The sequence below is a fragment of the Lytechinus variegatus genome, chromosome 8 (assembly GCF_018143015.1).
Source record: "Lytechinus variegatus isolate NC3 chromosome 8, Lvar_3.0, whole genome shotgun sequence".
Classification (NCBI taxonomy): Eukaryota; Metazoa; Echinodermata; class Echinoidea; order Temnopleuroida; family Toxopneustidae; genus Lytechinus; species Lytechinus variegatus.
The window spans coordinates 22,791,808-22,803,607 of NC_054747.1; the positions used below are offsets into that span (position 1 = coordinate 22,791,808).

At 34.8% G+C, this 11,800-nt stretch overlaps 1 pseudogene; it reads right to left on the reverse strand.

Annotated features, from left to right (window-relative positions):
* LOC121419563 overlaps window positions 1–2,495 on the reverse strand; it is a 32,126-nt pseudogene extending 29,631 nt beyond the window's left edge.
* Window positions 2,496–11,800: the final 9,305 nt, after the last annotated feature.

The window sequence follows — 11,800 nt, forward strand, 5'->3', positions numbered from 1 at the left end:
TATAATTTGCTCTATTTTTCTAACGTTTATTAAAACAAACCTATCGTTACAATGATCTTCCTCTTTAAATCTAGCTTATTACAAAATATCTAATTTTAATGCATAGAAACGAACTTTATTTATTCCTTAATGATTTTCGGATATCAAAAGTAAGTATTGCCCGTGACCTTTGATCTTTTTAAGGTTAAAGCAACCGGAGGTAGAATAACATTAATTGAAAGGCATTACCTGTTTGACTTCCGGCAGATGCGGTCTCAACTCCAGATGTCAATCCTTGTAATTGAAAAAAAATCAGACATAGAATTCGTTATAACTATTTCTACACGATGTTTATTATCATTTTTATTACTAATATTATTATCATTAGTATTATTATTACATTACTATTATTAAAATAATTATTCTTATGATCATCATTGTTGTTGTTATTGTTATCATTATTAATATAACAATAATGATAATAATAAGTATTATTATTATTATTATCATTATTATCATTATTATTACTATAATTATTTGACATAATTCATTCCCTGCCTGACAAGAAATGTACGGTTGGATAACTCAGTGTAGTAAAAGCACAGGGGCATATAAACATTAATCAATTTTTAGTAAATACAGCTTCCATTGAGACCTAGATTCTCATTGGCTGACGGTTCTGGGTAGTCAGGGGCGATGGCGGAAGGCGTTTCTTTTTCTTGTTTCCTACCACTTTCAAGTTGCTTTTTATATTTCCCTACCACAGATAGGCCATTTTTGGAATATTTGAATTGGGCTACAATTCTTTGTATAGGCCTGCTTTTTTAATTTTATTTAAGGAGACATGAAGCTCTAGCCTCTATTGGGATTCGAACCCACAAACTTGTCATTGTAAGCGCAAGGATCTGCTCCCTTCGGGAACTAACGTGTACGTAAGATGGAATCGCTGTGGAAGGATTAACCAATTGCGCCACACTGATGGGTTGTTCAAGTCGCTAAGAATTACTGTATGATAATAATGATAATTGCAATAATGATGATAATGATAATAATAATAACAATTATAAATAACAATAATAACAATAGGAATAATAATAATGGTATGCGTATTTAAAGCGCTCAACATATGCTTTCTAAGCTTTATAACTTTACGACTCATCATGCTCATGCTAAAGAATATTCATGAATTCTAGTCTATACCGGAATAAACCCTATCATGTCGTCCGGGATAAAATTTCGTAGGAAAAATTATTAAGCTGCCGGCGCGGTCCGGAACGATCTGAAACTTTATTTTGCTCGATTGAATTTCAGTGGCCTAGGCCTCTATGTAATTAAAGGGGTAGACCTCGATCTTTGATACTGTTCTTTTACTTTCTTCACGTGACTTTCCTAAACATTCCTTGCCATTTTCAGGGTCCGCGGAAACGGGGGGCGAGGTCTTCAGCCCCCGCATTTTTTAAGAAAACATGTACAAAAACGCGAAACTTACCATCTAATAATGATTTTTGCATGGTCCGCCCCCCCCCCCTGCACTTTCAAAACCGTTCCGCGGCCCCTGATTTTAATCCTCCTTTTAGATTACCCTTTTTCATTAATTGCAAAATAATTTGAAGTGGGGTGTTGCCTCTCTAGCACTGCCTACGTAATGCGAATTGACTAGGCATGTATATGGTGAAATGAATCTTCAATGATAGGGGTCTTTTCGGTTGTTCTTTACAAACTCTTTTGGGCACCGCATCCGATTGTCTAACCCAGCTTCTCACAAAGTTTGCTCATGAGAAAAGACACTTACAGTTTTTACTTTCTTCACGTGACTTTCCTGAATATTCTTTGCCATTTTCAGTGGCCGCGAAAACGGAGGGCTGCGAGGCCTTCAGTATCCGATTGTCTAACCCAGCTTCTCATAAAGTATGATCATAACAAGACACTTACCCGCTACCATTATGATACATGTCCATAGTAAGGTCATTGAGATCCAACACACCGCACCACCTAGTCTTTCCATGATCAACAGGGTCCCGAGTTGGATCGAATATGGACAGATGGCGGTAGAAAATATCCAGTTCAGAGCAGGAACAGACCAGGCACCTAGGGCAGCGTTTCACGAAAAGTTGTTTGTCATAAAAAATGTATAGTTTGACGGAAAATTGCGATCAGGTTACTATGATGTGCAATCAGGTTGTGATTTCCACCGACGGATGTTATAAGCTACTGCACGTCCTTGCATCTCATTGGCTAAGAGTACGTCAGCCCGTGAACATTACCGACAAACTGTTTCGAGAAATGCTATCCACTGTAGTCATCCATATCCATGTTGACCTCACTTCGAGTTTCCAAATGAAACACTGTATAGTACCCTGATCGCACTTTTCCGTTAAACTATACATTTTTTATGACAAAAAGGAGGTCATGATGATCTGGTTGTATAATGGGACGTGGCTTGAGGAAAGGGATTCGATTGCAATTGCTTTGTCGTTTCCCTCTTATTCTTCCTGTCACCACGCTCACTCAGTTTTATTGCCATTGTTGAATCTTATTTCAGTAACCTCATTTATATAGGTTAATCTTTCGGGTGGTGTACTCCCCCCGCACACACACACACGCACAGACGCCCAACTACGTGCACATGACCAATGGAACCGTATCCAGACAGATCATTCCTTATTACGTGATCATTGGTCGGTTTAAAGTTAGTTCCTTTTGATGTAACTTGTATTTTTGCATCCACGTTCACTGTTCTCTCAAAGCGAGGTTTTGCGATCGCGGCTGTGAAGGATTATGCAAAGTAGATAACTATTGACAATTCCCATCTCATCATAATGAATAGCTTCTGTCGAAAATCGGTGATCCGGAAGAGCTGATCGTCGTCGAATTTTGAGCTGATGAAAATTGCAAAATGTCATTTGTACAAATTCATGGACGAGACTGCTGATTTGATTCGACGATTTTCGTCAAAGACCGTTTTGTCATCGAAGGGCTATTGACAATAGATTATCTTCGTTCAAGAAAGACTCTGCGTAGTGGCAGCGTAAGCTCACTATTGAATAGGGCCTACCTTTTTGTTTTCTTTTGTTTCACAAAGCCCTTCTTTCAAGTTTTCATACAGATGCGACGTGCGTGAATGACATGAATTAAAGAACAAGTCCACCCCAACAAAAACTTGATTTGAATAAAAAGAGAAAAATTCAACAAGCATAACACTGAAAATTTCATCAAAATCGAATGTAAAATAAGAAAGTTATGACATTTCAAAATTTCGCTTCATTTCACAAAAACAGTTATATGAACGAGCCAGCTACATCCAAATGAGAGAGTCGATGATGTCATTCACTCACTATTTCTTTTGTTTTTTATTGTTTGAAATATGAAATATTTTGATTTTCTCGTCATTGTCATGTGAAATGAAGTTTCATTCCTCCCTGAACACGTGGAATTCCATTATTTTAACATTTTGTGCTTCAGGCAAGGAGGTCCTAATCGCCAAATTCGTAAAAATTGAAATATTGTATAATTCAAACAATAAAAAACAAAAGAAATAGTGAGTGAGTGACATCATCAACTCTCTCATTTGGATGTAACTGGCTCGTTCATGTAATTATTTTGTTAAAAAAATAAGCGAAACTTTGAAATGTCATAACTTTCTTACTTTACATCCGAATTTGATGAAATCTTCAGCATTGTGCTTGTCTGATTTTTCTCTATTGATTCAAATCAACATTTTTCTGAGGTGGACTTGACCTTTCAGAAAGGAGCGGCTCCAGGATTTTCGAGGGGTGGCCATTTATTGATGAGAAAAATAAAATCAAATGACATGAATGAGACAGGGCCTCAGTCCCCAATGCCCCGAATGCCCAATATGCAAAAAAAACTGTACAGCTCTCAAACGGAGGGGGCCCCAAATTCCCGACATACCCCCTTCCGCTCTGAATCTGTACTGATGTATGATGAGTTTATTCTAATAAATAGATAAATAAGTAAATAAATAAATAAACGAATAAATAAATAAATAATAAATTGATTAATAAACAAATCATTATTTTACAAAATTAAAGAATAATGGTGTGTAATCGCTGACTGCAAATCTGTCATAAAATTACTCTGAAATTACACCTTTTGAAACGATTATTAATGATAAAGAGAATTGATTAGCCTCTAATTTTATCTGCATAAAAAATGTTTCAGCAGAAAAGTACTTGTTCAACTGTTTGTACTTTGTACAAAGTTGGACTGAAATGATGGCCGTGGAAAGCGATTTGTGTGTGTGTGTGAGTGTGAGAAAGAGAGTGTGTGAGGGTGTGTGAGAGAGAGTGCACCTACAAATTAGATCGGTATGTTATGATAAAGAGATTTTACCAAAATCTTCTTTTGGGAGCAGACCCCTGCCCCTCCACCTTTTTCCTTTTGCTTGTCAAGTTTTCCTGTCCAAAAATTATTTTTCTCACCCCCCTCCTTCTCAACAAAGGAAATAAAACGTTTCCATGCCCCGATGGAACCTGTATTGCAATTGCTTCACTCTATGTTTCATCTGCTTCATTCATTAAGACCTGACTATAGAATTGACCTCCCCCATGTATCGATTTCATTAAAAGTGGATTAACAGGGTTTTTTAATTTTTTTTTTCAGTATTATTTTTTAAAGAATTAACTCATCGAAAAAGGTTTCTCGGACGTCATAATTATACAACATTATAGACAGAATAGGAGAGAAATGTGGTTCACTTTAGAAAAATACCATACATGGATTCAGCAGCCCTTAAAAAAAAGACTCTTCATAATGTGATTTGTATTTCGAACTACCGGACAATGATACCAAAGGATTGATATTTTGTTTTTCAACGGATAGCCGGAGTACAACCCCTTGACCCTTATACTGTATTAACATCCGACAAATATCCGATCTGAGAGTTTTTGTTAACTGCTACTCTATGCACTTTAACACAAATAGGGTCACGACTCAAAGATAGTTCGTGATCCAGTTGGGGGAATATGTCGCCTCTTTGGTCAGAATTTTAAGTTGTAGGTCCTCTCGACTTCTTTTTAGTATAAAATTTATCAAATCTTTCAACAGATATTGATCTAATATACACTGCAAAGAATGATTTCACATTTTTACCAATTTTCCTAGTCATTCTCTCTCTTTTTTTTAATATTTATTCGTTATTCTTCGTGAAACTGTGACTTTGCTTGCACAATTGCTGTTGTTTTGAAAGTCGGGAAATGGGGGGGGGGGGGGGGGGGCGCAATCCTCAATTCTGCACGGGTATGCAATTTTCTTGATGTAACTGTTTTTTTTTTTCAATGCAGTCTAACCCAATTCTTTCTAGCATTCTTTTTCCTTTTTTCTCTATCTCTAGTTCTCCCTCTCCTGTACAAAATGTTTTCTCATTTTCGCTTACCCCCCATGCACCCCTATTCTCCCTCACTTGCCCACCTTTTTTTCTCTATTTTCGACCGCACCCAGTTCAGTAACTGATAGCGTCACATTACTCTACCATTATCATTTTCTTCTTTTGCCGACACCGAAACCTATACTTCCAAAAATGAAAACAATGTGATGCCTTGATGCATTCGTGTAATGAAAATATTCCGGGAAATAAAAAACAACAATAAAGATGACATTCACGGTTTCATGCAATAAATAAAATCATAAAATAAAAATACATTTGCCAGATAAATAGAAATCAATTTCCCTGGGAACGAATTTCACCAGGGGGCGCTTGTTTAAATTTGCCCCCCCCCCCTCCCCCCCCCAAAAAAAAAAAAACTATAAAATGAAGGTCACGATAAATGTTATCTTAAGATACATTTGACAAGACAAATTTTAAAAGCCGCTACAAAATGAAGGTGATTCTGCTCCGGGAAGACTTTAACAAGCAAAAAAAAAAAAAAGTTTTCACTGCAAAATGTAGGTGCTTTGGTTGGATTTCTGCATTTTGCACCATCCATTTACACATTGGGAGTGCTTCAGAAGAACTCCGCTTACCAAGGCGATGGAATGGGATGAAATAGTGTAAACTGAAACTAATGTATGAGGGCGGGGCAAATGAAAATGAATAGTTGGGTCTTGGGGGAGGGGGTGATCTAGTATTATTTTAACACATAAAGAAAACTTAATACTCTGCCAGTTACGTGCGACGAAACGATAACTTAAATACTGCCATCTATTGCCTCGACTGTGTATTTGCTTGTTGTTTTTTTTTTCGTTTTCTCTCCCATCTCTTCACAACCTATCTGAATTTGATTAGGTTGGGATTTGACATTCCAACCATTATGTGCATAATATCACCGATTCGTGTGCAAGCGAATTGTAGTGTTTTTTTTTTTATTTACTACCTAGACATGCATTTCACTATTTTTTAAGTGTTATACTGCTTGATAATCTTTTGTTTATTCTATTTTTTTTCGGGGGGGGGGGTTAGACTCTAATTTCCACCAATATCTATATTTTAACAGTCCACCTCGTTCTATTCCCCTTCCTCTCCATTTTAGTTATTATCATAAAAAAAGATGACGAATGGACAGAAGCGAGATTTGTTTTCATTATGTGCAATATAGAGGATGGGATGACTGTTATCCATAGAGCGGGCCTATAGCCAAGGTTTTCTAGTAGGAAGAGCGACCCCCCCCCCCCGTTTTTCTTGCTTTTGACAATTTTAGGGGGGGGGTTCAATCAAAGCCCGACCCCCCCCCCCCCCGCGCCGATACGCTGGTCTGTAGAGCTAATACTTTCCTACGCTTCTGAAACAAAGAGTTATTTCGAATCACTATTCCATGTCGTAATTAATTATAATTCAATTACACCACAGAAAATGTGAATTTCAATCAATAGAGAAAAATCAAACAAGCATAAAATGGGATGTAAAATGAGTTATGATCTCAAATTTTGCCTATTTTTCACAAAACAGTTATATGCACAACTAATGAGGACCAACTTGACTGAACCATAAAATGTTAAAACAATGGTACCATATGTTCAGGGGGGAATAAAACTTTGTTTCACAAGAAAACACGGAGAAAATTTGAATATTTCATATAATTAAATACAACATAAATAGTGAGTGATGTCATCAGTCCCCCCATTTGCATACCGACCAGGACGTGAATATAACTGTTTTGTAAAATAAAGCGAAACTTAAAAATGTAATAACTTGCTTATTTTCCATCTGATTTTGATGAAGTGTTCAGTGTTATGCTTGTTGGATTTTTCTTTTTATTCAAATCAACCTTCTGTTTGAGGTGGACTTGTCCTTTAAAGTCGTGAAGACCGTCTGAGATTTAATTAAGAACTGATTGCAAACAACCTTAGCACACGATCATACCCACATGAAACCACACTAGAAACAGTCTTTGTATATAAAAAAACAATAATTTCAGATATTTATTCAGGAGTTTTAGTTCGACCTTTACAGCAATCGGCCATTGTTAAATTTAACACTTGGAAACGCGGGCCTCACTGTGACAAGCAACGAGGGTTGATCAATAACCGGCCCTTTTTTATTACATGTAGTTCAATCAATGCAACTGTCATATTAAATGATTTGTTGCATTCTCAAGACAAGAGATATAAAAATGTAAAATGTAAAAAGACATGAATACTAAAGTGCACCAAACATTTTGACAAACATTGATAAAAACTTCACCTTTGCGGGACAATACATAGTACATGTAAGGAGTAAATATTGCATTTCATCTTTTTTATGTACAATTTCAATTCATCAACCAACAATTATCGCTGATTCTCATCTTCCTATTTCCTATCCATAATTTATTCAATAAACCTATGAATTACTTAATATGCATCGCATAATTTGCTTTTTACATTTGACTCAATATCTGTGTACTCCCCTCCCTTTCTCTATCTAATACACATCTTTTGCTTCATTTTACTCCACCTATTCTTTCACACTCAATATTTTGTAAGATTAACAGTCACACTGCACATAGAACCTTCAGCCAACACACTAATTATTGGGGGTGTTAAAACTGACCCCAGTTATAGAGGACCACACCATGAAATCTTAAAATTACACCCTAGAGATTGAACATACATCAAAGGGTGTGAAAGAAACAATCAAAGGTGTTGTTATATCACCCATAACTGTTTAAATAACACCCAAAATGAAACACCAGAGTAAAATGACAGGTGTAGTCCTCTGTACATAATGTACATCAATTGACAATAGTTTTTGTCAATTAGCTTAAATACTTCTGGCTGCTTCATATCCATATTTCCATTAATCAGTCATTGCTTTCATTAGAACCACAACATTAACATTACTTTTTTTCTTCAATATCATACATACATTTTCTGGTTTTTGCATACGCTTTGCTTACACTCAATTTTTAGAAAAAAGGGGACTTGTTCTGATCAATTCATTGTCTGTAAACTCAGTTGTAAACAGTGGATATGAATAACACCCCAGTCACATTTCCCCTGGTGGCCGTACAGCTATTAAATCGAAAACGGCAACTTCATTTTCATTCAAACCACCTACATGTACAGTTAGCTGGTACAATAAAATGATATAACGGTTGTCTTCGGCTCTCCATACGGCCGCTGTATGGAAAATATGACTGAGGTGTTAAGTGAACTTCAAGCCTTCAATTCAATTCCACCACGAGTAGTTTCACTCATCACCTCAGAATGTGGTAGCCAAGGCTTAAGGGGCCCGTTGCAGAAAGAGTTGCAATCAAACGCAACTCTAAAAATCATGCACAACTTGATTTACAACCAATCAACAGCGCGCATTTTGGACTTGCGATCAATTTTTTGACTTGTGTTTAAACGCCACTCTTTCTGCAACGGACCCCAGGTAGCACATTTCATTGATGCATTTCTACCAAAAAATTCACATCTAAGGTATAAATCAAGTAAGATTTTAATGATGCAAATCTTAAAGGTCAAGAATCCTCTGTTTAAAACAATAAATATATCTGAAAAATATTAAAAACAAAGAACAATTAAAAATATTTTGAATATAGTACTCCTAAGACAGTAAACTATTTAATATTATTTCATTTTATACTCATATTACTACAATTGGACCAATATTCCCGAGAGATACAAATTTATAAATCTCAAACAATGCATCCACCAAATCTCCTTATACAGTACTATGAAGTGCCAAATTTGATGATTACAAATTGGAAGTATGAGACATGATAATACATGTTTTTCAATGCTTTTTTTATAACACAAACACTGTAGGTCATTTCATAAAAAAGCTTTGAAAATACCAGTTTTATACCAATATCACAGTATACTGGATAAACAGCATAAAAGATTTTGAATTAAATATCTAGCTTGAAAACAAATATCCTCTCAGAACATGGTTTGTCTGTAAACTTTGGAATTTATATATAAAATAATAAATTAGATGTATTTCCAAGAAATGAGTTGTGCATGCCCCTGAGCAATCATCTTAATGGGGAAGTTCACCCTGACAAAAAGTTTATTGTAAAAATAGCAGAAAAAATAATAAAAAATATTGCCGAAGGTTTGAGAAAAATTCATCAAATAATTAAAGAGTTATTAAAATTTCAATCATTTGATTTGTGACGTCATATGCGACCAGCATTCCTACATAGCAAATGGTAAAAAATCAATGAAATGTCATTTTCTCAGAAAATTGAAAATGGTTTTCACTGTAACTTTTGTATATCAATAGACAAATCATTTCACACCCGATCATGAAAAGGAAACAAAATTAAGTCATCAGGGACCATACAAAATTTGAAATTCATACAATTTATATTACATAACACATGGGGCAGCTGCTCGTTTATGACGTCATAAATCCCAAATTTTGAACTCTAATAACTTTCTTACTCTTTAACAGATTTTCCTCAAACCTTCACCAATATTTTTTACTATTTTTCTGCTATTTTTACAACAAAGTTTTCTTCAGGGTGAACTTCCCCTTTAAAGGCCCGTATTCTGAAGCAATGTTTAAATTAAACTCTAGTCTAAAGTTGTGGTTTTGACTATGGATAGCCAATTGCGACAAAAATCTCCAACGATCTAGGTTCACTTTGTTGATACAATTGTTGCTCAATTTTTCTACAACTGCCTGGGAATAATAACTAGAATATATTCTTTCACCATTAAAACACAGAAAGATAATAAATGAAAGATGCAAACTATGAAAACACACCAAAAAAAAAACAATTTTGGCTTTCCATAATTCTAGCAAAGACCATGGATGGTCTAAGTTAAACCCCTGATAAGAATACGTGCCATTATGTTTAAATCAATTATCCTATAATGAAAAAGAATTAAATGGATATATGTCAAGCACAATAGAGTCAAATAATAATTAAAATTTTCAGCCCCCCCCCCCCCCCCACTGTCATAAATCATCCACATTATTGACGCACTATGGTATTCTTTAGAGGGAAAAAGTTTTAAAAGTTTAAAAGGTGATTTCAATATATTTGAAGATAAAAAAAACAAAAAAACATAAATTTATGTATTAAAGTTGATACAATGCTCAACTCTGCCCAGCTGCCAGATATTGTCTAATACTTGTTAATGACAAGAGTGATTAATACAAGTCTTCATTTATCAATGGATTCAACAAAACTTCCCACATTCATTTTAATTTCATCCAAAAGATGCATTACAGAAGCCGCTATCAACGAGAATACTCATACAACATAATACTTTTGAATATTTGCTTTGAATCATCTATAGTATACAGTAGAGTAGACTATGTATATTAGTAGACCTTTCACAATTCAAATAATTGCGTCGAACTCAAACCTAAAGAGATTTGCCTTAGATTGTGCATGAAGAAAGTTGTAGAAACTTGTTCTATAACCTTTACATATATTTCATCACGTCGGTTATATGAATAATATATGGGCAAGTCCAAGAATTCGCGCGCGTTACGTATGGGACATTTCAGAGGCTTTAATGACCTGAAAAATAGTGTTAAATGACTTTGATTTGATTGAATACCCTCATGATGTTAGACATCTGGGAGAAGAATAATCATGCAAAAAATGGTGACATATGACCTCGACCTTGACCTTTTAGAGAGAAAAGATGTGCCGTTACGTATGGGACGCAGAAAAAAGACAATTTTTCAAACATTTTTTTCAAGTTGAGAATTCTCTGAAAGTATTTCATTTGACAACTTGTAACTTAGTGTGATAGAAGTCACAATACTATAGTATATCTAAGGCAAGTTTCATGTCATGTGCCAAATACTTCTAATTACAGACTCTAATTAAACAAATTAATGACATGTTACGTATGGGACAGTTACGTATGGGACATTTTGTCCCCATAGAGAACGTACACAATTTTCCCTATAATTCAAATAATTGAAATAATTTAAAATATAGAAATAACAAAAGAGTGTCATTCTTTTACAATGTTCTATTGAGACATTTGAAATGACTGAAAAGGAAATTGGTCATTTCAACATTTTTTTTTCTTGCTTTTCATGGTTGCGTGAATTTCTTATGTATTTCTATTGTTTTTTATTTTTTTCATATTTTTCAATTTTCACAATTTTTTTGCTTCAATTATTTTCATTAATCAGTATTCATAACAAATTAGTCTTTAAAAACCAAAGAAACCAAAGAAAAGGTAAATAATCACCTTTTAGAGCACTCTTGAAAATTGTTTTTCTCCATTCACTTTGTACACAAATCTCCCAATTGACATTGTGTGTAAATGTCCCATACGTAACATGTTGTCCCATACGTAACAATTTTTTAATTAACTCTTAATTAAAAAGTAAACTCTATTTTTGAAACTTTTTGTGGTATAACATTTTCATACTTAATAAATTAGAACTTCCCAGAAATGCAAC